This window comes from Pseudorasbora parva, chromosome 1 (genome assembly GCF_024679245.1).
Source record: "Pseudorasbora parva isolate DD20220531a chromosome 1, ASM2467924v1, whole genome shotgun sequence".
Taxonomy (NCBI): Eukaryota; Metazoa; Chordata; class Actinopteri; order Cypriniformes; family Gobionidae; genus Pseudorasbora; species Pseudorasbora parva.
In genome coordinates, this window is record NC_090172.1 from 8,457,867 (window position 1) to 8,482,507 (window position 24,641).

The window sequence follows — 24,641 nt, forward strand, 5'->3', positions numbered from 1 at the left end:
TTGTTCTAAATAGTTGATCAGCTAAGATCCAAGTTAGTGGACCCGTTTCAGCCTTGTAGATCATAGATTAATCTAGTTTAGACCACCGTGGACCAGCAACAAACCAGCTACCGTATTCCAAAAATCAACCTAACCACCTTAAACTGAGTCCACAGCCCTGATAGAGAACAAGGACTTAGGAACAAGCTGCCTTGTGCTTCTCATCAAGTCCTGGAGTCAGTTCCACATAGAATGGAGATGCCCCTGCAAACAGACCCCCCTTGATGTTGAGGAGGAGTGTCAATGAGGGGCTAATAAAGAAAGACAATGAGTAAACAAGTAGGGCAAGTCCACCCCAGCTTGTAGGACCTCCCTTCCTCTCTCTGGGCTGGCACGCACTCAATGGGATCTGCCGTAATTAGTCTCACCAATGCTTGTTTAGCATTTGCATATAAATGCTCTTGCTGGCAAGTGCTAAACACACCATCATGAACCATGCTCAAAACAGACGGTGACCACACCTCCGGACCCTCCAGGAGAAGGAAAAGGGGTCCCAGGGGGCCTTCCGCAGACACAAGCCCCCTCTGTGGCTCTCCTACCCCCGTGCCCGTTGCCTTCAACAGGTTGGCACCCATCTGCTTGCAGCGAGGGGCCACGGCTTGGCCTGCTTTCAGTTCCTGTTTCAAAAGAGATTGTGAAAGATGGTAGCCAGGCTTCCTGTTTCTCTGCTTATGTCATGAGAGCGTTTCGACCCTATGAAATGAGCCCTAACAAAAACAGGCAGGCTCAAACATAGTGTTTTTCGGGATGTTTTAATATGTTTTCTTACAGGCCGCTCAGACCGTCATAGTATGAGCTCCCGGCCCCACAGATGGAGATAACACAAGACCTCTTCCCTGTAACTGCTCTGTGATCACCTCATCTAGCCCTGGGATGGCTGCTATTGTTCTCTTTCTGTACAACATGCAACAATTCTTTCCTTTCCATGAGCCTCCCCCTTCTCCCTCTCTCTCTTTCAGCTTCCTCCACGTCTCTAGCAGTTGTTATGACAGATCGATTCATAAAAACGGAGTGGAGGAAGGAAGTGATGAAACTAGTGTCTGTGCACCCTCCACCCCTCCGTCCCATCCACTGTAAACACAATGAAAGTCACCAACAGGAGATACCCACACCAGAACAGAGATAAGCTACAGAACACTCAGAAAAAAACACACACAGCTGGCCCTCGCAGCAGCGACTGCTAGCAGCTCTTCTCCCTGCCTAAAACTAACACTCATAGGACTCTGATAAATTGTATTGCTCTTTCAGAGCTCGGGATATTCTCTGTGGAGCTTTCAGTTATTCTTTATTTTAGTAGCAACTTTTACTCAAGATGTTTCTCCTAGAATTCCTTAGGAAAGATATAGTTATAGAAAACTGTCCACAAACAGTTAGAGCAAAGCTCTGCAATTAGTAAACAGCACAGCTCAAACAATTTGATGAATTTTATGGAGATCCTGGTGAATTATTTAGCTTTAATTGCAGATGGTGGCATTTGGCACAGTGCGGGACTTTTCTGAAATTCTAGATCATTCTTTTTCTTGACTTAAGAAAAACTTAAGAAAAAAAAATAGATAGGAAAAACAACTCATAGACCTCATTAACATTTCTTTTTTTCTATGGGAGGGAGCCAGTCTTGGTTTAGAATTTAGCAGACAGATATTTTTACATTCAACATGACTCAGTTCCCTATACTGTATGTGATTTGGACTTCTGACAAATTCTGACGCCCTGTCACACGAGTGTCATATTCCCTGGCAGCACGTCTGTCATTGCCAGCTTGAGACATTAATATTTACGCGCTACTGAACAAATTAGCTTTTGATGTGTATTTCCAGCAACCGCAAGCCATCGCAATCCTCAACTTGTGTCATCCAGACTAGCTTTAAACAGCCATCCGGTTAAACTACAGTGAGAGAAACAAGGGGGGGGTAGAATGTTATCTCGTTTATGTGTATAGTTACAAACTCGTCACAAAGCACGTCGAAAAAAGGGGACAGAAAAAAAGGAACAAAAGACTGGCACTTGACAAAGTAACTGATCCATAAATGTTTCATGTGAGCGCCAAGCCTGTCTTTCACCTCTGCATGACCCCCCCTACACTCCTCTCTCTTTCTCTCTCCCACTCTCTTGCTTATTTGCTGTCCAGTTAGTTCAAACAGTTTTTGAGAGATTAAAAAAAAAAAAAAAAAAAAACTATAAATATAAGGTATTATGGTGAAAAACAGCTGAAAGTCAATGCAGCTCCATGAGCATGATTTTTTTGGGGGAAAATAGTAAGTCACTACATTTAAAAATGAGAAACAGAGACAGTATTTTAGTATAAGCTAAGGTAAAAAATAGTTTTTTAAGCAGTCACAGATGAATTGTTCACAAAAAATATAAGGAATGTGCATTAAGAATCAAAATATAGACAATGCTTTCAATTATGTTGACTTTAAAAACTGAAATACTGGTGATGTGTCACAAAAGGTCGGTCTTTGGCTGACACATGACAGAATGGCAGACAGCATGTGTGACGTCACGGTGTGGGGGTCACCGATCTATTGTGGTTGTCTGGCCTTGAGGAATCCCCAGTGGCACGATTGCACCCCGAGCCCACTCATCCAGTCCCCCAAATTGGAATCAGGGAAAGGAGCGGCTTGAATATGTTACAACCTAAGGACGCAAAGTCAATTCAACGGAAACAACAGAAGGGTCTCGCACATTGTCGCCCGCTGTCCGTCTCTATATCACACAGCTCCTTCAATTTATTCAAAATCAGTTTTATTTCAAATACACCAAAGGAATAAAATGAGTGTTTAGAAGGGCAGAGATAGAGAGTGTGTGTGTACATGTAGGTAACGGAGGGGTAACCAGACGCCCCGTTCTCAGAGGGACAGACAGCAATTGTACGACTTCACTCAGGCCTGATTTAATTGTGGTCCTATGTAACACTTAATAGAGAGAGCAGTGCACCTGGCAAAAACAAGTTACACCCAAGAGGGGGTGGAGGGGTGTCCAACAGTACCAATTAAACACCTCAGCCAATGAGCTGACCTCTCACAGGACTCCTCGTGCCAATAAACCAATCACGCCGCACCTCTCATGTCTCATTAAATACCTATGTGATAGGAAGGCGACAAGGAGAGACAGCTTTTTTTCCTTCCAACATTTAATTATAATGTCTGGGAGGAAAAGAATTCTGCGAAGTAAACAATCATCATTACTATTGAAAACAACACTACTTATTCTAAGCGCCGAGACACAGACACTGATATTTGCGTCTGCTGTCATATTTTTTTCTTTTATTAAAAAGAAAGCTTATACAGCTTATTTACAACTGCTAAATGTTGTAAAAATAAACAGCTAAAATAATGCAAAAGTACTAAATTAAAGGCCTAAACAAAATAAAGTGTAGATATACCAGTGCTTCTTAGAATCATTTAAAAAATATAAAATTTTCAGTCTGAGACTGTGGTTTCATAAATGATGCATTACATAAAGTAAAGCAGAACTGAATCCTAAATGTATTTCCTCATAGAAATATTTGAAATGGCACCAAAATGGCTGCCATTAGAGACGAATGTGATCTGTCTGGCCTTGATCCTCACACGCACGCGCACGCACATGCACACACACACGCACACACACACGCACACACACACACACACACACACACACACACACACACACACACACACACACACACACACACACACACACACACACACACACACACACACACACACACACACACACACACACACACACCACATTTTTAATTATGAATATACATCATTTCAAATAACGAGCACAGTTACAAATATATAAAGAATTCCATGAATGCATAAAAAACTGGGTTATATTTAAATTATTTGTATCTAATCATTTAGCAATTGTAACTGAGATAATATAAATATAGACAATACAATGCCCCCTTAATTTCAGCATATTCAGTGTCTTTATAATTATTTACAATATAATAACGATAATAATGATGTATAAGTGTATTACATATATACACATACTTATTACTATATATATATATATATATATATACACACACACACACACACACACACACACACACACACACACACACACACACACACACACACACACACACACACACACACACACACACACACACACACACACACACACACACACACACACACACACACACACACACACACACACACCACATTTTTAATTATGAATATACATCATTTCAAATAACGAGCACAGTTACAAATATATAAAGAATTCCATGAATGCATAAAAAACTGGGTTATATTTAAATTATTTGTATCTAATCATTTAGCAATTGTAACTGAGATAATATAAATATAGACAATACAATGCCCCCTTAATTTCAGCATATTCAGTGTCTTTATAATTATTTACAATATAATAACGATAATAATGATGTATAAGTGTATTACATATATACACATACTTATTACTATATATATATATATATATATATATATATACACACACACACACACACACACACACACACACACACACACACACACACACACACACACACACACACACACACACAAAGAAAAATAAATAATAAACACACATTTAAAAAGTGTTATTAATATTAATATTAGGTTAGCATCCAATCACTGACACAACTTAGTGCTAGTTTAGAAGAATTTGATGATTCGGTGTATATTTTAAAAATGAATTGAGAAATGAATTCTCTTTTCCTGTTTTTCAAAATAAGAAAAAAAATGTGTACAAAAAAAAAAAGACAATGGAAACAGATGTAACATATATGGTATAAAATCCTGCACACGTGTGTGTGTGTGTGTGTGTGGGGGGGGGGGGAAGCCCAAAGGAGAGGTGCTGTTAGAGGGACACGGAGCCTGTAGCACTTAGGGGCCATTTTATTGCTTTGCTGTGGTCAAGTGAGGTGCAGCGAGCTCAATTCCAGCGCAACAATGACAAAGAGGGCCGCCCGAGACAAAGGGGTATCTCTTTGCCTCTTAACCCCTTCAGTGCTAAACACACACACACACACACAAACACACACACACACAAAATCGAAGCCACAAGCACCCCACTCACACGTGCGTTAACATACACATAAACACTCAATGATACGTGGGACAGTTTGTAATAGCCGCTCCGTTTCAGACCAAACTAATGGATTCAAGATTCCAACCAGCCTGTCGGGTAGAGCTAGGCCTCGACGCCACAAAGACAGAATCGAATGACTCTACTATACCTTTATTTCCTCTCATCCTCGCTCTCTCCGCTCCTCCTCTCCCAGTGCACCATGGGGGACCCGTATGGGCTGCTGCACATTTGCAAATGAATCACGCTTTTTGTTTGAGGTTTTTTTCCCCTTCTCCAAACATGGAAAAAGGGAGAGAGGAGGGCGAGCGAGAGAGAGAGAGAGAGAAAGAGAGAGAGAGGGGGGCTCCTGCCATCGCTCTTTTCTTTTCTGCTGTCTTTAATCCTGAGGAGGATAAGCTGTGCCGTACACAGAGAGGAAGTGCCATCGGCCTGTCGGGCTTCACCCGTTCCCACTCAGCATTCCTGCAGCCCTCACTCTACACACACACGCACGCGTGCTGTCGATCACTCACTCACATGCAGAGAAAAGGCCCGCGTTACTGACAGCACATGCAGCACATGATCTAAGCGAGCTCGCTGATTTGTCACGCAGGGAAAAAAAAGTGCTGCACGTTTCATAAAAAATCTATTAATATGTCCGCACGAGTGCTGAGCAACATGGAGCCTAAATAGAAAAAAAATCCAATATAATAAAATTCATATTATTAAAAACAAGAGATAACTTGCTACAAATACTCTCACATTTAAATGGAAAATCACTCAATTGCAAGAAACTGCACAGCTGCAAAAGCACAGCATTATATTCTTTAGAAAAGCAGCAGTAATGCAACAAATGACTGCTTTCTGTGATATTACCCAGCCGCGAAATCGAGAGACAGAGCATGATACAGCGACACTCCTTAAACGATACGCACACACACTCAATCCAGGTCTGTTTTCATGTCATGGTGCTAATCTAGCCGAGGCTAACACTGGCTGTATCACATGGCATGCTAAGCGTAAAATACGCTGGAAAAATGACATCTGCAGACGCTCTCAGGGCCCCGATCAGCCTGACTGATCAACTCCAGCTCAAGTCTGCTTCTCACACCAACACATTCGACAAATCATATTCATATCATATCATAAAATCAGCCATTACATCAGAATATTACAACATTTTGCATGTTATAGATACATATATGCACACATACACATGTTTATGTATATGTATACAGACATATATAGAATATTTAAATGGTAAAAAAAATCGATTGGTATTGTTAATGTATATTGAATTGCCAGAATATTATATATATATATATATATATATATATACTCACAAATTAAATGGTTTATTGGAAATTATTTGGATTAAAAATTCTTATTTGATTTAATTTTATGCATTTGTGCATTTACAAACATTTTACATTTTATGTGTGTGTGTGCGTGTGTGGTGTGTGTGTGTGTGTGTGTGTGTGTGTGTGTGTGTGTGTGTGTGTGTGTGTGTGTGTGTGTGTGTGTGTGTGTGTGTGTGTGTGTGTTTGATATACAAACATTTCAAATGTTTGTTTTTTTCTTATGTGTAATATTCATATTTAAAAAGAGTAGGCTACATATGTAAATATAATACATAAATATGGCTATATTTATCTAAAATGTGGTCTTTTTTTTTACTATATTAGGCTATTCTCTACTATGTGCACGAAGAGGACTTTTCATTTGAAAATGACACTTGTAAGACACTTGCATGACTGCACTTACACAAAAAATAAATGTGCACGCTTATAAAATACGTGAAAAAGGAATGGAAAAATAAAAGGGGGAAAGAGAGAGAGTGAGAGAAGGCAAGGATCGGGTCAAAGGCACAGGCCACAGGACCTCACGCTTTGTTTCTGCATGGAGAGAAAGGCGACCTGGGCTGCCAGTGTCTGTGTGTCCTCCATGTTTTATGCATTCTGCCTCTTTGTGATGATAAGAGACAGCGTGGAGGGCCGAACGCTGGGCTCCGTGGTGCAGCGAAAAGGAGGGGTGAAGAGCTGGTCCATCTCCGTGGCAGAGAACATGGAGCTGCCTTTCAATACTAGCCCCGATTCCCGCAGCTGGCTACGCTGTTATTACCCACCTCAACCACGGCCTCCACAACACTGCCGCCTGTACAGCCATGCTACTATCCTAGAATTCATCCTCACAAACACACACGGCACGCTTGGGGTGCACCACTGCAAAAACACCCTGAGATTACATCTGCTTTTGAATCCTGTTATATATTTAAGATTCACACTTTAATTCTTTCAGCTACTGTTTGACAGTTTCACAGTAGCCTATGTACACAAAAATGGCTCCCCTTCTGTTGTCTGGTTTTTCATAAATTAGCCATTTTGCTTCGCATGAGTTTGTGAAATGCAGGCATTGTGTGTCCTCATGACATTAGCTGTGAATGACAAATGCTGAAGGCTACGTCTGTCTCTGAAAATATTCCCTGACCAACGGAAAATGTGCAAAAGCAGCTTCTCGCAATAAAAGAGGAATTCCTGTCCCCGTTCCCCACACACACACACACACACACACACACACACACACACACACACACACACACACACACACACACACACACACACACACACACACACACACACACACACACGTCTCCTTTTCAGGGCTGATCCTGTATATAAACAGCTCAGGATCTACTAGATCAGGTGAGGACTTCTGCTTATCTCTTTTTTGTTTTCTATTGCTCATTTTTTCCTTTCAAAGTAAAAATAAAAACACATATATATATATATATATATATATATATATATATATATATATATATATAAAGATTTTAAAAATAGGCAGAAAAGATCACATGCAAACACATGCACACACACACACACTCTATCATAAATCTCCACCACAATGATTTGGAGACAGTTAACATGATAACGTATTGTGAAACAGCAAGCCACAGACCCTTCTGCCAACTTCACTGGGAACAAATAAAAGAAAACAGCAAAAAAAGAGGAGAAAAAAGAGGAAGCAGAAACGAACATGCAGACAGTCATTGCAACCGTCTGAAAGGTGAAACCGTGGCTTGAGCTGAGCTTGTGCTAAAAGCTGAGTTTACACAGGTATAGCGTACCTAACTATCTCTGAACCCCCCTCCCCAAACACACACACACACACACACACACGGACCATCCTCCCCACCCACGCTCAGCCTACCCCCAGTCGGTGGTTTAATGATAGCACTGACACGTACGGCATTGTCCTCCCCCTCATTATGGGACGACTGGAAGAACTGGTCCTGACTGCACAGGCTTGCATATTCAAAACCATCATGTGTAATCAGACCCAGTGCTCCTGCTAACCTAATTTACACACACACAATCCAAGCCCTACAGCAAATGGAGGTGGCTGGGCTTTCTCTGCGCTCCTCCTCGGCACGACTGGATTAATGGAAAACTCGTGACAGAGATCGGCTCCTCTCCACACACACATACACACACTGCTTTCACCTTAACACTGGACCATCTCTGAGTGCTGTGAGTGCTCCACACACACACACACACACACACACACATGCGTATATGTGTGTTTGTTCAAAAATACAGTGTTTAAAAAAAAATATATATATATTCACTGCTGATTATGTTGTATTGTCAAAAATAAAATAATATAACACTATAAAATAAATATGCCTTTTAATTGCATATTTAATATTGCAAAATAAATGTGCATAACATGTATAAACATTTAATATCAATGTTATTATTATACAGCATACTCAAAGGAGGCCTGTCATTGATGTTGACCCAAAGAGGGCCCTCTACCACTGAGGACATCACCGAGGCTTTCCCTACGGGTGCCAGAGAGAGAGAGAGAGAGAGAGAGAGAGAGAGAGAGAGAGAGAGAGAGAGAGAGAGAGAGAGAGAGAGAGAGAGGAGAGAGAGAGAGAGAGAGAGAGAGAGGGAGGGGTAAAGAGGAAAGCACAGTCTCCCCCTGCCCTATATCTCCACAACGATATCCATACACACTCAAATGCCACTCGGCAAGCCGTCTTGTCACAGCAGCATCTCCGATTTATGCACCATACATGACCAGGATGAGTACACTTGGCAATATATACAATTGCTGTGTATATATAGAGGAAGCAAAGAGAAATCAAACCTCTGGAGAAAGAAAAAAAGAAAGCGAAAGAAAGCAAATATAGCAAATCTACTGCTGAACAAGCATTTTCACTAAGCGACAGTATCATATGAACAGCATGCCAATCCTACAAAATTATCATTAAAAACATTCTTACAAATTGCCCGAACATGAATAATAATAATATAGTTATAAATGTTAATAAGAGATTTCAATTAAAGGCAAGTCTATATTAACATTATTTTAGATATACGTGTGTAATAAATTATGAATAATTTAGAATTAAGAAAAAGTTATCTTAATTAAAGTAGTTTCTTTCTAAAGTAGTTATCAAAAACATATCATTCAAAACAACGTCCATGTGTTAAAAATATCTATGAAAAGCTAAATGAAACATTTAATAACCAGAGACAAATCAACTAAGGTTAAAAATCAAACATTACATGTGAGAAACGGAGGGAAGTTTATTATTTAAAAAAAAGCCTGAAATCAGGTACAAAAAGACGGACTATAGCGCACGTCTGTATCGTTCTGTAGGTTTGAGAAAAGCCTGAAAGAATTGAGACAATGCAAATGTTCTGCCAAACCACAACGCAAACATATGCACAACTCAGTCAGACATTTTTTGTAACAGCGACTATCCTTACAGCAGCCCAACAAGCACACAAATCTGTTCAGAGCCTATAATAATACAGTGTTAAGTACACACACGCAACACAGCGTAGTTTTACACTGCTTGATATGGACGCGAGATACTAAATGCTACGTGTTTAAGTGTTTCATGACCAGGTGAAACACAAAAGGCAAGACAGACAACAAATACTGCAACAATATGACTTCCTAGAAATGAGTCAACTGCCATCAAAATCATTGTCCGCAAAAGGATTAGCCCTGAATAGCCTATCCATGAGTTTTTGAAGAGTGAGTGAGATGGCAAAGACCTTGCCTGCTGTCTTTGTTTTGTGATGGTGAAAGCCAGAGAGAGAGAGAGAGAGAGAGAGAGAGAGAGAGAGAGAGAGAGAGAGAGAGAGAGAGAGAGAGAGAGAGAGAGAGAGAGAGAGAGAGAGAGAGAGAGAGAGAGAGAGAGAGAGAGAGAGAGAGAGAGAGAGAGAGGAAGGGAAACGGTAAGGGAGAGCTAGAGCGAGTGAGAGTCCATGCACAGCAACTATATATACTTTTTGTGTGACGCTTGTAATTATTGCCACCCCTGTACTAGGGAGCCGAGAGACATTAAACCCCTGACTTATCTTTCCTTCTCCTCCCTCCCTCCCTCATTCTCTCTCCTAAAATCAGAGAAGCTGGGTGCTCACTATGTCCCTTTTTAAACGGTTAAGGAGAAAGATTAAAATATAATAACGAAAACACAGAACGGCTCTGCCAGTTTCCCCTCACACACACACACACACACAAATTTTGGCAATTATGTTGTAATACTTCTTCCTTGCAAAAAAATAAAATATAACAGACCGAAATGAATAAACCTACGCTTTCCAGACACTGCACAGTCTTAACCTAAACAAGTGTGTGTCGTCCCTGCGTTAGCTTCTGGTTCCTCTTGTTACGACACGTCAGGAAAGGATAAAAAGGTCTTGGGATTTGTGTTTTTCTGACCTCTTCCCTGATTCCTTCGATATGGCCCGTGGCTATTTGACCCCGTCTATCCTCTCAACTCTCTTTGCATGCATGCCTTCCTTGAAGAGCTCTCTCTCTCTCTCTCTCTCTCTCTCTCTCTCTCTCTCTCTCTCTCTCTCTCTCTCTCTCTCTCTCTCTCTCTCTCTCTCTTCTAAAAAAAATCATTACTTTATACTATGGACACACTCTCTTTTCGGCTGCTCTTTTGTTGGTCAAACTTGAGGTACATTTTATAGTCTTGCTAACCCCACAATCTCTCTGTATTGTTTGACCCCAAAACATAACCCACCCCACTCTTTTCCCACTCTTCGCTTGCTGTGTAATGTTGGGTTTTTCCCTTCTCTTTCTTTTTTATCTTTCTTCCACTCACTCTGTGACCCCTGCTCCCTTGTTTCTTGCCGTCTGACCCCAAGTCTCTCAACCTCCCCCTCTCTTTCTTCCCCAACCCTGCACATCCATGAGCAGCTCGCAAACAGTCAGTCAGCTCTGGGTCTGTCTGTCCTTCCATTGCATCTCTTCTATTTTCTATCTCACTGTGGGCTACACTGTATCATTGTTATGGATCCACATTTCCGTTTGTTTCTTGTCCGTATACCTTGGAAGGACTATCTATCTTTAAATAGCTCTTCGTTCACGCCACTTTTGAGGTCCCCATCTTTTTTTCTTTTCTTTTTTTTATTATCATTTTTTTTAAAATGTATGCTACACCTGTGGTTTTCATTAAGTTGTAGCTTTATTAAAATTCGACCCCTCGTCTAAATGTGGGGATATTTCACCTCAACAGCTTAAGCTAGTTCGAGCTAAGCGACCCGAAGTTGTTAGCGTTGTTTGTAATCTGAATATCTTTTTCGTCGTATTTTTCTCCCTTAGGAGAACGTAAGTTGTAAAACGTAATACTGATTTAATTCTCGTAGTCTTTGTTGTTGAAATGACATTTCATTTCATTGTTTTGATTTTTAGATTTAAAAACCCACGCCGTATGCGTGTATTTCTTGATTTAAGTCATTCGCCGTGATCGCTGTGTGTGTCGCGCGGCTCTTCGGGCTCCGTGAGCTCCGGCTGATCCGCTCCTGAGACCCGGGGCTCCGTCTCTATACCAAACACACTCCCCTAAACACTCTCTCTCACACACACACACACACTTCACATACACACACACACACATGCCTATCGATTTGCATGTGACTCCGGCTGGGAAGCAGCAAAGAACAACTTTAACGTCCCTTGGAATGACAAATAAAACGAGAAAAGACGGTGAAAGTGACAGGAGCGAAAAGTAGAGGAACTGAAATGCACAGCAAAGGGCGGAGAAATCCACACTAAAAGGGACTCGGAAAAAGTACCGATGGCCGCATTATTGAAGATTTCTGCTCGCTAAATGAGGGAGGAAATGAAAATAAAGGACGAATGAGCATATCGGTGTAAAAAATGGAAAAGCGGGAGACTCTTCCCGCTCAGCGGACGCGGACGGACTCGCAGGCTGGACTAAGACGCTCCTCTCCCGGCTACGATCGCGCAGAGCTCCCGCTACTCTCCCACCAACCCTCGCGCATCGACACCCTCTCAAAAACCTCTTTCTTGACACTATTCGGTCCTTTTGTGACCCGTGTGAATACATGAACATGCAGAAGTATGTTTTAAATCCAACTGTTTGGAAAAGGAATCGCTGTCTTGCCCTTTTCTTTTCTTCCAGTCATGAGAAGAGCGAGGACGAAGCCAGATGTAAACACAGGTAACGATACTAATAAACGGCAGCAAATAAAAGCAACTTGCATGAAAATAACTTGCGATCGCCTGTTCTTTATCCTGCTAGGAGAATAGGCAAAGCCGGGGCTGATACGGCGAAATCCCGAAAGCCATCGCTTTAGTCTGTTATTGAAACTAAAGAGAATCGTAACGCTAAAAGAGACAGAAAGAAAGAGAAAGCAAAGTTACAACTTACAATGTTTGGCTGCCGCTTTGAGATCCGTGCTTTTTAATCCAGTATTGAGACGCTTTGGCTAAAGATCCCATCAAGGCAGTCCCTTTTGGTCAGTTTGCGTTTAGGATGATGGTAAAAGAAAGATCATTGTTGTTGCGGAGAGTAAAAAACCGGAGTATTAGTTGTAAAGGCAATATAAAAATAATTTGGATGCAAAGCAGGCGATGAGTCTTGTGTTAGAGGGAGAGAGGAAGAGGTGAAAGTGAGATCTGATGATTGAAAAGAAAAAAACTCTTTGGATCTTTATTCCTGCTAATTAGTTTCCTGCAAAAAATGGCTGTGATTAATTCAGTGCGCATGTGCTTCATTACACAGGCACGACGGGAAGGGCTAATTAGCCACCTTCTGGATCAATAAGATTCAGCAGAGAGCCGAGGAGAGAGAGAGGGAGGAGGGAGATAGAGGAGGGAGGGAGGGATGGAGGGATAGATGGAGAACGAGAAAGAGGAAAGTAGTGATCGGGAATTGAAAATATGGAATTAAGTACAGCACAAAGTAAGAGTTGGATGAGAAGGAAGACACTGAAAGTTAATAGTGGAGCGGCGCGCGCGCAGCAGACCCTGCTGCACAATGTTTTCTCGCGCCTGTGTTATTGGGTCCTAGTTTAGATTTAGAAATCAAAACGTGTATGTTTATGGAATGAAATAGCGCAGTTTTATCCTCGGAAAAGCGAACTTTAGAGCGCTTACAAACCCCGACGAGTTCGTCACACTTTCGGTCGCCTCTTATTTAAGAAAACCATCTTATGACAGGATTAACACTGTTTAGATTTTTTTCTTTTTCTTTTAGAATAGACAAAAGTGAAACAAAGGCGGCTTTATGTGGACACTTATAAAACGCAACTTTCTTAGTAAAGCTTTTTCATTGCAAATGTTAAATAATAAGCTAAATGCATCTGCTTGTGAACAGCAAACTTAAAACAGTAGGCTGCTTTCCAACAGTAGGCTTGTAACAACACGCACTTTGCAAAAACACTGTATGTATTGACAAATCATTGAAAGAAAAAAAAAAAATCTCTTTTTTTTTTTTTTTTACTTTTTTACTTTTTTTATCTGATTGTGTAAGCCTGAGCCTCTGAACTTCTGTATAGAAACAAACAGGAACTATTAATACACTGCGTAATCTTAAATGTGATTATTGTTACATGCACGTAAACGATATATGATTAGCCTATACCTGCTTTTTTGTTGTTTTATTTTCTGAAGTTAATAAAGACTAATAATATTAAATGACAAGTTAGCAACACATGCTTGCAACATAACATGTATAACATCGTTATAAAGTAGGCTTAAGTGCAATAAATGAAGTATGACTTTGATCTATCGTGGTAACACCTTAATATACAGCCTGTATTTACGCTCCCGGTCTGTCCCATCATACTAGATCTTGAGTGCACGAGGAGGAATCAAGACATTGCAACCGAATGCGAGGGAAAACTGTTCAAAAATTAGACACCGCAAAAGCAACCACTTCCCTCTTTTTTAGCCTTTCTGGACAAATTGAAATAAATCCTGTTAGAGTCAAACGCATGCAATGTAGGTTACATAGATGCTTTAATTTACTGACATGCATGATAAGAGATGCTTCTTCAGATATTATCTCGATAGAAAGTTCAACCAAAAAGCACTGTATAGATTTGAGGCACATGGAAAATCTTAATATATCAAATTCTCTGTTTCTGTTCCCCTCTCTCTCTCACACATACACACACACACACACACACACACACACACACACACACACACACACACACACACACACACACACACACACACACACACACACACACACACACACACACAAATTCACACACAGCATGTAAGAGAGGGAGAGGGTGCAATGTAAAAATCACAAGTTCTTTAATGAACATTCTATTTTGTAATTTCTTTACTTGACATCATGTTTTAGCATAACCTTTACAACCCACTGTGATATTTTTAATATGTTATTGCATTTTAAAGAGGATTTAAACATGGCATTTGAAAAGACGCAATGTTCATTTCGTTGTACATTTCAATATCATGTAAATCGTCCCTTAAACAGGCAGCGGCGTAAAATGACACAATACGCGTTACATGCTGTGTTTTTTAAATAATTCTCGATAAGTAGTGCAACTTTCAAGCGCGTGCGTTCAAAGAGGTGACATTTGATCAATAGTAACAACTGTAGTATAGATCGGTGGGTTTCTCCACAGGTTTGCTTTTTTTCACTTTAGCCCAAAACAATTCTCCTATACTCTTGGTGGTTACTTAAAACGCCCTCTTCCCGAGTCAAAAGCGTGTATCCCAGTTCCGACCTTTGAGCCCAGGCCGGTGTCCTTTCTCATGGTAATTCTATTGTTGATTCATACTAAAGAAATGACAATTCCTCTCCCTCTCTTTCTCTCTCGCTCTCTCTCTATTGACAACTCTAAGGGGCCCTAATCCTTCCAAATACAACTAACCTGCTTTTATCGATTACATAATGTTTATTGGAAAATGATCAGATAGATAACTTTTACGTTGTTGTGTTTTGTAACTTTTTCCCCTTTTTCTATTGTGTTGGGTTGCACAACGATTTTTTTTTTTTCCAGAATGCATTCCGTGATATTACTTACTGCCGCACTACAATTAAGCATGATGTATCTAGTATAATAATACTAATAAATGTGTGCATTGTGCTGTACAATTATCATTGATTGATGTGTGTATATTATTTAAGGATTAAACATGTGGTCATACGACATGCTAATAATTATCACAAATGTCATATTTCAATGTAATACAATTCCAGAAAAATATGTTATGTTTAAATAAATATTTAGAATATAATAAGCATTGTATTTTATTTTATTCCCATCTCGTGTCATATCATACAGAATGTGTTGGAGAGCATACAGTGGAACTCCTCGCTTTGGGATTTTCAAGGAAACACACCTATTGCCTCGATGAAACCCAGTGCACGCACTGAAGCACATCACAAACGGCTATCGATGCATTATACAAACAATAGCAATATTAAACAGTTCATACATAGTCTAGACGAGTGTCTCCGTATGTGTGTGTGTGCTCGCGTAAATCTAAGTTATGCTTTTAAGAGCATGTATTTTATTATTGCTGACGCGTGTGCTGCATATATGCGAAATATTACATATTCGCAAAAACTAACTTCCAGTGACAAATGAAAAGTTCCAAAATAAAACGTCGATATGTTTGATATGCATAGAGATTTTGCCTTGAGAGGATCTTCAGGATTGGTGATGCGCCTGCTCTCTTGGGAAAGAGGGATTGTAAAAATGAATGAATGGAAAATAGAGTGCGTGAAGAGTTAGAGGGGCAGTGAGATAATAAGAGGCCGGTGCGTGAAAAGGGACAGAATCAGAGCTTGTCTGTCGCTTTGTAACCTGCCATGGCCAATCTAAGCACATTTGAATATGCAGTGTGGTCCTGTCGGGCGCTTGATAGCCGAATTTATGGACGTACATTTCACCTTAGCTTCGTTTTCTTGAACAGATACACGCATAATCGACGTTGCATGCTCTTTTAATATAGGCTAAATGTGTGTCTCATCTGTTAGGGCCGATCCATTGCGAATGCTCTGCCCTAAATATGACTGGGAATGACTGAACAGAGAACCAAATATGCATGACCAACCCCTCATGGTGAACATGCTGGTTGATCAGACTCAGGAGTCAGAGATGTGTGTGTAAACCTCGGCCCATCGCCGTGCAAACAATGAATTCCACATATGAAGTCTAAACTGCTACTACAAAATCACAATCCGTTGCCGTTTTATTTATGACGAAAACAAAATAAGCTACTACTTTTTTGAGAGAACAAAAATGAAAGGCTTAAATCAATGTGCGTGTATGTATTTCTTAGTTGGCCTATATTACAAAAACCTCGTGCCCCACGCGTGCCACCATTAAAGCAGTAAGGAAATGAAAAGAGGTGAAAGCATTCAGAAATAAAGAGCAACTTTAATAAAAGGCGAAGAACATAGTTCAGATTTAATATGTGGATTTTGTCAATGCATTGACATGGAAGCAAGTTGCATTCGCATGGGGCTTCCAAAGGTTTCTCATCTTCATGCGTCCCTAATGAAAGAACATCGCGCTTAATTAACATTTCCCCGCTTGGTTAACTAATGCAGCTTTAACTTAGAGACACCAGTCAACAGCAGCGGCTTTTTTTGGGAATGGGCCCTCCAACGGGCGCATGCACTGTCTGCAGCAGAGGAGGTGAGAGTTGTGGCGCATGGCTGGTCTGAATCACACGCTGGGACTCAGAGGCATTGACAGCACATGAGCATTGTCCGGTCTGAAGCCGCGGGTGGCGGCATGGGGCAGGACGTGCTACCAGGTGCAATGGCAGCGCCCTCTTATGTTCACTCTGGCCAAGGGGCTCAAACACCACATGAACCTGCCTTGTCAGGGATATATGTTCCCTATCTGGCATCTTCAGCTGATCTATACCACCGCGTCAAATCAAGCACTCGTATGCATAAAGGTAAATGTACGCTGGAAAATTACAAGATTCCTTGCTTCAGATTTCATCAAACATCTTAACTTTACGCACGAAGCCATGTACTTGAAAGGAGCGTAGCGCGCTCAGCCGGAGACCTTTTATTCATGTGAGTTTTTGGGGCCAATTTTAAAAGAGAAAAACAAAATATCATGACTTAGGAAAAATCTGATATGATGGAAATCATAAATAATAACAATGCCGAAAACAACAACACTGTATAAATAAATAAACGCTGTAAGACAGAATAAATAATATTGCACTAACTGCAAAATTATTTTATGACTGTATAACATAGATAAAACGACACTGGTCTTATTATGATAGAAATCCGCTCGCAGATATGATAAGCAGGCGTGTGAATCAAATATGATGCGCGTCAAAGGAATGTCTTAATTAGCATGCACCTTTAAGTCAAACAGAACAGGCATCGTTATGTTTTTTTTGTTTTTTTGTTTTTTTTTTATAGATGAAAACATGCCATCTCATATTTCAAACGACACTATATAGCCTAATGTTTGAAAAACACGCTGTTTTATTTACATGGTTTTATCATTGTGGTGATTTCATCGGAGAACTGCATCTGACTCCTTTCCTCACCGTTTCTAGAAGCATTTAAATGAACTATTAAAACCAATTAAAGCACTTTCATTAAGTACACTTTTAAGGATAATAATGTTTTTACGGCTAGACTACAATCTGATACTATAAAGCATAAATATAAAATGTGGAACAAATAAATCCAGTTTGAGAGCTGTACGCTCGTAATTAACGCAGTTTCGGATACGCGGGGTAAATTATAAAATATATTGTTTTTACTGTGTCAAAATATTTGTATATTTCAATGAATGTGCTCATGAATACAACAGAAGGTTGGCTAAATATCTTTGTCTTTTTGTTGTGTGCTTTTAACACAACATCTGTGTGTTTTGCATACCGCAATGTCTGCAAATAAAATCCTAAAAATCAATTACCACGCGTTTTTAAAATGATTTAAGGAAGCAGACTTTTAAATTAATTAATTACATAATTAATTAATTAAGGACAACGTTCCTAACACATGTTTGGGCACATTGTAGGACGAACATTTTGAATAACGCACCAAGAAAATGTCAATTTATCATCTTAATTATATAAAACTTGATTTACAATCATAAACACTAATTAATAAAATGTACAATATTTTTTGTGGGGGAAATGGCTCATATCTTGTGCTTCACTTAAAAAATTACGTATTCACTTTTTTATGAATTAATTAATTATGCAAATATTTTTTTCTTCTTCAAATTAATTAATAATTACTCTTACATCACTTTCTAAAATATTACTGATTTGGATCGTTAAAGTTAGGATACCTAATACTGCCACCAAAATGGGTCATCCAAAATCAAAATTAACCTATCTGCACTCCAATTGTATCCAAATAAATGATGCAATAAAATATTACATACAATTTAAAAAACGAATCTCAACACAGGATATTTAAAATCGGTGCGTTATATTTGCATAAAGACTGCTGAAATGATGTGGTGTTACCTCGGTATTTGAGACCTGCTCAACAGCCTAAACGGTCTAGTTGTAGCTAATAAAGAAATACAAATATATAAATATGAATCTATTATAATCCCTTAAAATAACTGAGGGGAAAAAGCCAAACATGTGAATGTGTCAATCGAATTATAGCAGCGTGTGTGTGTGTGTGTGTGTGTGTGTGTGCGCGCGCGCGCGCGTCACCGATCATCTTATCTATTATAACTTCAACCCAAAATCTACCTCGGCATTTTGTTGGCAAAATTCTATCATTTTTATCGATATCAGTAAGACACGAGCTCTTAAAAGCAGCACGCCCACACATATACATATACAGTCATTTATGTTCCTCAGTAGCCTAAGTGTATAATCTTCAGAAAACAGCAAAAGCACATTCAAATAAACCTTTAACGGATCATATTCACTGTCTGCGCGGTTAAGCAGTACAAATGTATCTGTTCACGGTCGTGCAACAATCAGAAAGAAAAGCAGCCTGAAGCAAGTCTGCGTCCAGAAGAGCTACAGCTGCAAACCAGCTCATCCTCATCCCGCCGACTCTCTGCAACCTCAATTTTATCTCTGCGCAGGTAAGAGAATAACACAGAAATAAAGCGACTTTCCGGTGTGGAATGAATGCACTGCAACAAAATGATCTAAACTAGATCTCAGGAATCGAGAAAAGGGCAGACAAGTGAAGATTCTCTTCCCGCCTTTCGATATCAACATGAAATATATAGATCGAGTAAAGCATGCGATCTGCGCATTTTAGGCCTTCACCTCCATGTATGCGTTTTCACTACATTCAAAATATGAAACCAGTTCAATTCCCACGAAACATGAACACAATAATAATAAACAAATATGGCCATCTGACTGTCCTGTCCATAATGTAAGATGATACACGTATTTCTGGAATATTCAAGCAGAGCTGATATAGGTCTACATGTGTACAGTCCCCATACAAGTTTTATGTATAGCAGGTGGAAGCAGAAGACACTGAAGGGCAACAGCGTAGTAGGGCTCCCCGCCAAGGGTCACCGTGCAAATCCTTCCCCACTTCCATCATCTGACATCTATGGCAGGATTATGTGCAGAGCTTTGCTCAGGAAATCATTTCATCTCAGAGCGAAGACCCCGAGTCTCCAACCGAGAAATACGGTGATTTCATGACCCAAATGCCATGAATAGTTAGCTTAAAAATTAGACAGATGACATTTTGTTGACAAATCTTTTCAAAGACAAATGAAAACACAAACACATGACAAATTCTTCCATGCAGCCTTGTTTAATTCCACTACTGTGTGTGTGTGTGTGTGTGTGTGTGTGTGTGTGTGTGTGTGTGTGTGTGTGTGTGTGTGTGTGTGTGTGTGTGTGTGTGTGTGTGTGTGAGCCTGTTTATGTGGTTTATGAGGACACAAATTTGTATAACTACATGGGTATTACACTGGTATTATACTATAAATGTGTTTTATGAGGACATATCAAATGTCCTCATAAATCAAATGGCCTTAAAAACATACTAAATGATGTTTTTTTGAGATAGTAAAAATGCAGAATGTTTCCTGTGATGGGTAGGTTTAGGGGCAGGGGCAGTGTAAGGGGATAGAAAATACGGTTTGTACAGTATAAAAACCATTACGCCTATGGAGAGTCCCTGTAAACCACATAGATCAACATGTGTGTGTGTGTGTGTGTGTGTGTGTGTGTGTGTGTGTGTGTGTGTGTGTGTGTGTGTGTGTGTGTGTGTGTGTGTGTGTGTGTGTGTTGGACTTTAAAGCCTCACAATTACCCCATATTTAAACAGTTACCTGTCCAACATCTAAAAAGTAATTAAGATATCATTAAAAGAAGTATGTGTAAAATACCTAAATATGTAAATGAAATAATTTGGAGTAAATCTTAATGAAGACGGAAATTGTGTGAAGCCTGAAAAAAACTGAAAATTGTCAAAACAAGTATTGTACAGTATTGTAAAGAACTAATTTATGAATGTAATACATATATGAATACATTATTCAAATATCAGTAACACTTTACATTAAGGTTTCATTTGTTAACATTAATAATACGAACTGTATGTCTTACTGCATTTGTTGATATTAGTAACATTAAAAATCCAGTTGTCCATGTCCATTCATAGTGCATTAACTAATGTCACCAAATGTAACTTTTGATCATTTTAATAATGTATTAGAAATGTTGAAATTAACCTGAACAGATTAATAAATGCTGCAGAAGTGCAGTTCATTATTAGTTTGTGTTAACTAATGAAACCTTATTTTAAAGTGTTACACCAGATAAAAATAAATATAGTTTAAGATGGTCTGAAATTCATGTTTAATGCAAATGTGAAACAAAGACCTAAAAGCAATTAAAGTGATTTTTAAAAATAAGTTGAATTATATTGATCATAATGAAAACAAATGAAATATACATATTGTGTTCAGCATCCTAATTCACAAATTGAATGTACAAGAACAACAGAACAAGAGCAAAAGTAATATGAGAAATTAAGGAACGAGGAAAAGGCCGAGTGGAACAACACGGACCAGCCAATGCTGCCAAATCCTTAAAACCTGCAACTAGTCTTGTGGGTGATGTAGCTGGGGTATAATTGCAAGTGACCACAGCGGCTGGAACATAGTTGCACGGTGCTTAACCCTGCCATTTCCCCCGCCCCTGTGACCTCCAGGACGCGGAGGCAGGTGGGCTTCTGCAAAATTCACGGTGGGGGTAGGGTTGACGTCAAAAGGGGGACAAGCTGTGCATCACGGCCAGTATAACACATGAACGCTGCCCCGCAAGGGTCGACGGAGACCCCGTCTGGCCTTGGAGCTCCACACGGCCATAAAACAAGCCATTAAAAAAGCCGTTCACGGGCAAAGCATGAGCTCGTTAGGACAATTAACAAGAGAGGTGTTTAACTTGGCACTACATTAACACTCCAGGAGGGACTCCACCTAAAAACAGGCCACCGAACAACACGACTGCGTGTGTCCCCAACACAGAATTCAATGTCACATCGAGCAAACAGAGAGAAAACCTTTAAATGAATGGCGTGTTCCCCAGCCAATCAAAAGCATTACGCTGAACCATATAGCCTGGCAAAATAACTGAAACGCTAGATGCATTGTAAAGGCCGCAAACACACAAACACATTCGCTATCTCTCCACGGATAAACAAAGCATCGGGACGTCCCTTTCAGGAACTGGACGAGGCCAGCGGGAATTATTCCTCTATTTTGAGTCAGATCTAGCGGGGCACGAGACAGGAGCTGGGCTGTGTCAAAACGACACATTCGACTCATCCGTAATGAAAGTGTGATAATCTGCATTTCATGTATTTTTGTGCATCATGGGCTCTGCGATATGCAGAAATTCGTTCCTTGCAGAGAAAGAGACTATGACCAAAAGAGATAAAGGGAATTGCTTCTCCCATCCTCTGTTTAGAATTGTAAATATGGAATATAGGCATTGCTGCTGTCCAATTACATATATCTTTCATGTATGAAATCATGCATGGCTCTTTTTACCGCGAGGCCAAGGAGGGCCGGCACAAAGGGAGCGACCCCGGCCGCAGTGCAGTACATCCCTCATGCAGAGCGGGGTCTGGTGCCGGAGCCCTGGGCTAAGAGCACTGTTCCATTAGCGCTCTCGGATGGAGGGGAAAAAGGAGGGTGAGGAGGAGGAGGGCGGGTGGAGGGAGGGGGAGATCGGCTCTCCTGACGGGGGCGTTCACCGCTTATGACTTCTGCTGACTTACATTTGTCCTGTTGTGAGCGTGCCTGACCCCTCAGACCCTGTACCTTTGCCGTGGCCCGTAGCCCTACGCAGGAACCCATTTCGGAGTCGCTAATTAGTTTAGCAGAGATGGATTTTTTGCTTAATGCTTTGAAGTGTTGTATTTTTTTTGTTTTTGTTTTAAGCAAAAACAAATTAAAATAAATGTGCAAGATGCACGAAAAGCTTTAGTGCTCCATCTGTTAGGTTATTTATTTATTTGCTTTCTCTTTCCCCACAAGTGACAGCTCCCCGCTGAGTACTAATATGAAATGACCTAAATTTGGCAAAATTACTTTGAACTTTTCAAACAAAGGCCCTGCTCTCTTCTCGAAACCTGGCTGATTCCCAGAGTGTCTTGCATGCCCGTCTGTTTTCCTTTTAAATGCTTAATTCTATAAACACTATTTACTTGCATTCAGGGTTACACCGAGAGCAGCGAATACCATCATTTCGAAAAGCTAAAGAGCATGTATGTCTGTCATGTTAGTGAAACAAAAATATCACTGCTTAACATTTACACATGAATATGCTGGTCGCCGGGGCAGCACAGCGTGGCTGTTTTGTAGCTACACTGTAAAATGTTTGTAGTTATAACTTGGTGGTAACATAAGCTGGTTTTATTCAAATCAAAGTAATCATCACCAAATAAACCAATGAATGTCATTTCAAGAGCCAGGTCAGACCGGAAAAGAAAAACTCCACAATGCACAATATAAGTGAAATGGTCAGAGGTATATTAAAAATTAAATTTGCTTGGCAAAGTATTCAGGTTCGAGGTGAGAAATTTGTTCATCTCTCATCATAAACGTACAAAAAAATTACTCTCATGCTAGAAGCAAGTATTAAATGAATAGATTCCCGGGTTAATACAAGTTAAGCTCAGTTGACAGCATTCGTGGTAAAATGTTGATAACAACAAAAAGTAATTTCAACTCTTCCAAAAAAAGTTACAGTGAGGCTCTTTCAAAGGAAGTATGCAGAAATGTAATTCAAGTAATAGCATTCATTTTGTCCGTTAAAACGTGTGCATTATTTGATTTTTCACATCATTTTACAGTCCTTTTAGGGTTTTATGCATTACATAATGAAGTTATTTTAATGTGTCCGTGTTTCAGTGTAATTATACATTTAGTAATATACATTAGCTACATGTTTTTACTATAGGGTTAGGGTAGGATTAGTTCCATGTAATGTCTAATTTATAGTTATTACTATAGTAAATACAATGTAACGTGTAACAAGAACACATTAAAACGTTACCATTGGATATACAGAATTAGCTTTTTTTTTTTTTACACTAAATCATGTTAACACATACACATTGTCTTGTATGAGTAACACTGAGTGTTAAATTCGTTAACACTTTAGTTTAGGGTCCAATTAACCAGTCGCTTGTTAGTAAGCATATTACTAGGTTTATTTCTTATAAAAGACATATTAATGAATTATTCTGCATGACCATATTCTACATAACTTAATACTACCCAATACCTAAACTTAACAACTACCACACTAACTATTAATGAGCAGTAATCAGTCAATTTATTGAGGCAAAAGTCATTGTTAATGGTGAGAATTGGACCCTAAAGTGTGTACTTAAATTCTCACAGATTGACCCTATTTACTTACAATGTTAGTGTTGCGGTTTTTGTAATAAAGTCAAAATTGTATTATTATGTTTTTTGCCTGTCAATTGAGCTTAATATGAATTTGTATTAGGTGAAAATATGCACATGCCAATGATGTTGATGATTATCTGTAAACTCTTCTTTTCCCTATCTATATCAATCAATCAATCAATCAATCAATCAATCAATCAATCAATCAATCAATCAATCAATCAATCAATCAATCAATCAATCCATCATCAATCTGTCAATCACCTTCTCTGCACCTTAGCATCCTTGAGCCAACCCAATTCAATCAGCACACATTCCCTCTAATCCTACAGCAGCAGACATGTGATTGAGTCTTCAAACCGGGAAGCCTTTATCTACAGTAGG

At 39.6% G+C, this 24,641-nt stretch overlaps 1 protein-coding gene across 5 annotated transcripts in view; it reads right to left on the reverse strand.

The window, feature by feature from the left end:
* The window catches only part of zfhx3b (zinc finger homeobox 3b), a 271,800-nt gene that overhangs the window by 139,563 nt on the left and 107,596 nt on the right, over positions 1 to 24,641 (reverse strand). For 2 of the 5 annotated variants that reach the window (XM_067416695.1, XM_067416379.1), the window contains exon 1: positions 12,785 to 13,225. The exons of 2 other annotated variants lie outside the window; for them this stretch is intronic. The gene's annotated coding sequence lies outside the window, so the exon portion shown is untranslated. Of the gene's footprint in view, positions 1 to 5,245; positions 5,357 to 12,784; positions 13,226 to 24,641 lie in introns of those variants that run through there. One more of the 5 variants, XM_067416608.1, reaches the window with a different exon arrangement.